This window comes from Hylobates moloch, unplaced genomic scaffold (assembly GCF_009828535.3).
Source record: "Hylobates moloch isolate HMO894 unplaced genomic scaffold, HMol_V3 SCAFFOLD_1, whole genome shotgun sequence".
Taxonomy (NCBI): Eukaryota; Metazoa; Chordata; class Mammalia; order Primates; family Hylobatidae; genus Hylobates; species Hylobates moloch.
The window spans coordinates 102,582,821-102,589,151 of NW_026652276.1; the positions used below are offsets into that span (position 1 = coordinate 102,582,821).

Here is a 6,331-nt window from a genome sequence, read left to right on the forward strand (position 1 = left end):
TTAGCCAGGATGGTCTCGATCTCCTGACCTCGTGATCCGCCCGCCTCGGCCTCCCAAAGTGCTGGGATTACAGGCTTGAGCCACCGCGCCCGGCCTGCCTAATTTTTTTTAATATTTATTTTTTACAGAGATAGAGTCTCACTATGTTGCCCAATCTGATCTAGAACTCCAGGGTTTAAATGATCCTCTTGCCTTGGCCTCAGAAAGTGCTGGGATTACAAACATGCACCATCATGCCTGGTTATTATTTTTCTTTTCTTTCTAATTTTTTTGCACAGCTAATTATGTTGTCTACAACACCCCAAAGCATTGGGCCTTAATGGGAATATGGGCTGCTCTATTATATATACACACATTAGAGATTTCAATCTCTTCCCCCAAATTTTTTTTTTTTTTTTTAGATGGAATCTCGCTCTGTCACCCAGGCTGGAGTGCCGTGGTGAGATCTTGGCTCATTGCAACCTCTGCCTCCCAGGTTCAAGCGATCCTCCTGCCTCAGCCTCCTAAGTAGCTGGGAATACATACATGCACCACCACGCCTGGCTAATTTTGTATTTTTAGTAGAGATAGGGTTTCACCATGTTGCCCAGGCTGGTCTCAAACTCCTGGGCTCAAGCAATACACCTGCCTTGGCCTCCCAAGGTGCTGGGATTACAGGCTTGAGCCACTGAGCTCTGCCATCCTCCCCACAATTAATCCTGTTAGAAAGAATGAAAACCAGACTTGGCAATGGGGCTTTAGACAACTAACCTTCGATTTTCACCTCAGCTTCAGGGTCCTCATTTGGTTCTTCCGAAGGAACCAGCGGAGTGGAATCTTGAAAAAAAAATGTCTAAAATGACATTCATTATTAAGTATTCTCCTCATATTCCAACACATTACTGCTCCTATACCAAAAAAGTAGCTTATCCTGGCATTTTAAATACATTTCGTATATAATAAATACAAACATAATTTTAATTTTATAAGCAATAATAATAGGATAATAAACAGTAATTGGGCCGGGCACGGTGGCTCACACCTGTAATCCCAGCACTTTTGGGAGGCCGAGGAGGGCGGATCACTTGAGGCCAGGAGTTGAAGACTAGCCAGGGCAACATGGCGAAACACTATCTCTACTAAAAATACAAAAATTATCCAGGCGTGGTGGCACATGCCTGTAATCCCAGCTACTCAGGAGGCTGAGGCAGGAGAATTGCTTCAACCTGGGAGGTGGAGGCTGCAGTAAGCCAAGGTCACAACACACTGCACTCCAGCCTGGGTGACAGAGTGAGATTCTGTCTCAAAAAAAAAAGAATCATTTTGGTAGTCATGTGTCGCTATCTCTCTAAGGCAGATATACAACTAAAAGTAAGATCACATTGCCTATAAATGGACAAAGATGTCCCATGCCTCTAGGTTTGGAAAGGAAATCTTTATTATTACTATTATTGAGACAGTCTCACTCTGTTGCCCAGGCTGGAGTGGAATGGTGCGATTTCGGCTCACTGCAGCCTCTGCCTCCTAGTTTCAAGCAATTCTCGTGCCTCAGCCTCGTGAGTAGCTGGGATTACAGGTGCCTGCCACCATGCCTGGCTAATTTTTGTATTTTTAGTAGAGACAGGGTCTCACCATGTTGGCCGGGCTGGTCTTGAACTCTTGACCTCAGGTGATCCGCCCACCTCAGCCTCCCAAAGTGCTGGGATTACAGGCGTGAGCCACCATGCCTGGCCCTTTTAATTATTAATTTTATCTTGGACATACACAAACCACCTTAGGAATTTAGGCTTTATTCATATGATGCTCAAGATTTATATATGAATGGAGGGAAATATTATCAAATTTTACTTCTAATGCAAGAATTTCCTAAAATACTATTCGACTCTGTCCAAAAGAATTCTATCATGCCATGCAAAAGACAAAGCAACAAACAGCACCACTGCAAAGTTAACTTCCATATTTTGGTGCTTTAAGTAGAATCACTCACAGATCAGAAGCACAAGAAGTGATAGAGCCCTTCATGTTATAACTTAGGGCAAGAGCTCAACTCTTCATAGTTTCTAAGACAGGCATGCCAGAAAGTCACCTTCCTTATTTTCCGACTTACATGTATAAAAGAGTATGTTCTCTGTAAAATACTATAAACTTTCAGCTGGGCACGGTGGCTCACGCCTGTAATCCCAGCACCTTGGGAGGCAGAGACGGACGGATCACTTGAGGTCAGGAGTTCGAGACCAGCCTGGCCAACATGGTGAAACCCCATCTCTACTAAAAATACAAAAATTAGCCGGGTGTGGTGGTGCGCGCCTGTAATCGCAGCTACTCAGGAGGCTGAGGCACATGAATCACTTGAACCCAGGAGGCAGAGGTTGTAGTGAGCCGAGATCGCGCCACTGCACTCCAGCCTGGGTGACAGAGCGAGATTCTATCTCAAAAAAAAAAAAAAAAGCATGTTCTTTGTAAAATACTATAAACTTTTTTTATTTTTTTATTATTTTTTTTTTGAGATGGAGTCTCGCTCTGTCGCCCAGGCTGGAGTGCAGTGGTGCAATCTCAGCTCACTGCAAGCTCCGCCTCCCGGGTTCATGCCATTCTCCTGCCTCAGCCTCTCCGAGTAGCTGGGACTACAGGCACCCGCCACCATGCCCGGCTACTTTTTTGTATTTTTAGTAGAGACGGGGTTTCACCGTGGTCTCGATCTCCTGACCTCGTGATCCGCCTGCCTCGGCCTCCCAAAGTGCTGGGATTACAAGCGTGAGCCACCGCGCCCGGCCTATAAACTTTTTTTAAAAGAGAGAGAAAAAATGCTGCATGTTTCTAACCTTCCATTGGTAATTCCATTTCTATTACTTCATTGCTTGTGGAAGAAGGGTGGCTTCCTGAAAGAAAAATAAATAATATATAACAAAGGGAGAAATGCAAAAATGTAAAAAGAAATCACTGAATACAATGCAAACAAGTCAATACCCACACAGGAATACACCTGAAATACTTCTACCCCTTGAAATAAAACTGGCTGCGCGCAGTGGCTCACACCTGTAATCTCAGCACTCTGGGAGGTGGAGGCGGGCAGATCACCTGAGGTCAGGAGTTCGAGACCAGCCTGGCCAACATGGTGAGACCCCTTCTCTGCAAAAAAATACAAAAATCAGCTGAGCGTGGTGGCACATGCCTGTAATCTCAGTTATTCGTGAGGCTGAGCCAGGAGAATCACTTGAACCTGGGAGGTGAAGGTTGCAGTGAGCCATGATCACGCCACTGCATTCCAGCCTGGGCGACAGAGTGAGACTCTGTCTGAAAAAAAACAAGCAAAAAAAAACGTAAACCAATTAATTTCTCTGAGTTTCTCACATTCTGGATTTTATTGACTATATCCTTGTGGTGATGTTTTCATATGTGCCTGTATTCCATGCATCTCCTAAAAATTGCTGGTTAGATCTAAAGGCTGGGTCAGACTTAGGTCTGATTGTTTTGTTTTGTTGTTGTTGTTGTTATCGTTTTGAGACACAGTCTCACCTCAGCACCCAGGCTGGAGTGCAGTGGTGTGATCACAGCTCACTGCAGCCTTTACCTCCCAGACTCAAGCAATCTTCCCACCTCAGCTTCCCAAGTAGCTGGGGCTACGGGCGTGTGCCACCATGCCCGGATACTTTTTGTATTTTTTGTGGAGATGGGGGTCTCACCATGTTGCCCAGGCTGGTTTTGAACTCCTGGGCTCAAGTGATACACCTGCCTTGGTCTCCCAAAGTGCTGGGATTATAGGTATGACACACTACACCTAGCCAGGTTTGATTTTTTGTTTTGTTTTGGAAGAATCCTTGACAAAGGTGGTGTGGTGTACCTCCTGCTGGATCCCATCAGACCAGTGACCAGTCAGTTCAGGAACTGTCAGTCAGGTCTGCCCATGATAAAGTCCCCATCAGACTTTTATAAAATGGTTTTAATGGCCACCGACAATTATTGCCAAGATGCATCACTTCATTAGGTGGTGCAAAATCATGACAGTCGTGACAATTTATGACTTCTTTTTAAAAGTCTTATGGGCCAGGTGTGGCGGCTCATGCCTATAATCCCAGCACTTTGGGAGGCCAAGGTGAGTGGATCACCTGAGGTCAGGAGTTCGAGACCAGCCTGGCCAACATGGCGAAACCCCGTCTCTACTAATAATACAAAAAATTAGCCAGGCGTGGTGGCACACACCTGTAATCCCAGCTCCTCGGGAGGCTGAGCACAAGAATCATTTGAGCCCAGGAGGCAGAGGTTGCAGTTAAGTGGAAATAGCGCCACTGTACTCCAGCTTGGGCAACAGAGTGAGATTTTGTCTCAAAAAAAAAAAAAAAAAGAGTATGTGGATTTAGCCCAGGCATGGTGGCTCATGCCTATAATCTCAGCACTTCTGGAGGCCAAGGCTGGAGGACTACTTGAGCCCAGGAGTTAGAGACCAGCCTGGGCAACAAGGTGAGACCTCATCTCTGTAAAAAACAAACAAAAGAGTACATGGATTTAGGCTAAATAGAATTGATTTTATAACTGTAGGATTATTTACTCTAAATGGCAGTATGCTAGATCCTAGGTAAATATACATGGGTGTTCACCAGTTTTTCAGACAAGTAGTAATTAACATCTTCCATCCCAAATAACTTTTGGGGAAGAAAATTATTATCAAACAGTATTACCTTGCATATTATATTGATAGTAATTAGGATCTTCTGATTCTTTCTTGACTGAGACAGCTTCTGCTTTCAGTGCAATGCCTTGGAATGCAATGGAAATTATAAAATTGTATGTTAGGTTAAGTTTGCCGACAGAGAAATACGACTAGCTAATATAAGTTGATTAATACAGCAATGTTACAATCAGCAAAAGAACTTGTAGCTCACTCACTATGAACAAATTTGACCTCTTCATACAAAAATAGAAATACTATAAATATAAAATAATATACATATAGAAAACATACACTTGTGTATTTATGTATATTTATATAAAAATAATATCAATTGTAAAATCAATAGAAAAGGAAAGAAGGAAGGAGGGGACCGGGCGCGGTGACTCACGCCTCCAATACCAGTACTTTGGGAGGCTGAGGTGGGCAGATCACTTGAGGTCAGGAGTTTGAGACCAGCCTGGCCAACATGGTGAAACCCTGCCTCTACTAAAACTACAAAAATTAGCTGGGAGTGGTGGCAGACGCCTGTAGCCCCAGCTACACAGGAGGCTGAGGCAGGAGAATTGCTTGAACCCAGGAGGTGGAGGTTGCAGTGAGCTGAGATCGAGCCACTGCACTCCAGCCTAGTTGACAAAGAAAGACTCCGTCTCTAAAAAAAAAAAAGGAAGGAAGGAGAGGAGGATGAAGGAAGGCATCATGAAGCTGGGAGAGCTTAGTCCAGGGTGGCTAATACCCATGTGCATTTACATGAAATGCTACGAAGATTCTTCTGTCATGGAGCCTGAACTGACATGTATAACCTTTTTTTTTTTTTTTTTTTTTTTTTTGAGACAGAGTCTCACTCTGTTGCCCAGGCTGGAGTGCAGTGGCATGATCTCGGCTCACTGCAACATCCACCTCCCAGGTTCAAGTGGCCCGCGCCACCATGCCTGGCTAATTTTTGTATTTTCAGTAAAGACGGGGTTTCACCACGTTGGCCAGGCTGGTCTCAAACTCCTGACCTCAGGTAATCTCTCAAAGTGCTGGGATTACAGGTCTCTCAAAGTGCTGGGATTACGGGAGTGAGCTACCATGCCCGGCCAGGCACTTATAATCTTAACTTACCCACTATAATGGAATGGATTTCAAAACCTGGAGAAGCTATATCAGTAAAACCAAACGCCTTTATCAGAGAAAGGTGTGGTTGGCTGCAAAAATTAGCTCAAGACCTCTCCCATCCCAGGATGTACATCCCTTTGCAATGTGACTCTCTCATGCTTCTTTTCTAGAAGTAAAGTCTGTTTCTCTGCCATTTTGTTGTTATTTTTTGAGACAGTCTTGCTCTGTTGCCCAGTGGAGTGCAGTGGCGCGATCATGGCTCACTGCAACCTGTGTCTCCTGGGCTCAAGCGATCCTCCTGTCTCAGCCTCCCGAGTAGCTGACTATAGGCATGCATCACCATGCCTGCCTAATTTTTGTATTTTTTGTGGACATAGGGTTTCACCGTGTTGCCCAGTCTGGTCTCGAACTCCTGGATTCAAGCAATTTGCCTGCCTTGGCCTCCCAAAATGTTGGGATTACAGCTGTAAACCATGGCGCCAGGCCATTCTCTGCCTTTTTTTTTTTTTTTTTTCCGAGACTGAGTCTTGCTCTGTTACCCAGGCTGGAGTGCAGTGGCGCGATCTCGGCTCACTGCAAGCTCCG

General features: G+C 44.8%; 1 long non-coding RNA gene across 1 annotated transcript; it reads right to left on the reverse strand.

Annotated features, from left to right (window-relative positions):
- Nucleotides 1-770: 770 nt before the first annotated feature.
- LOC116811458 (uncharacterized) lies at nucleotides 771-4,725 on the reverse strand. Its single transcript, XR_004370471.2, has 3 exons — nucleotides 4,656-4,725; nucleotides 2,802-2,858; nucleotides 771-816 (listed from the first exon to the last, which is right to left on the reverse strand). It is a non-coding gene; the product is annotated as an uncharacterized LOC116811458 (long non-coding RNA).
- Nucleotides 4,726-6,331: the final 1,606 nt, after the last annotated feature.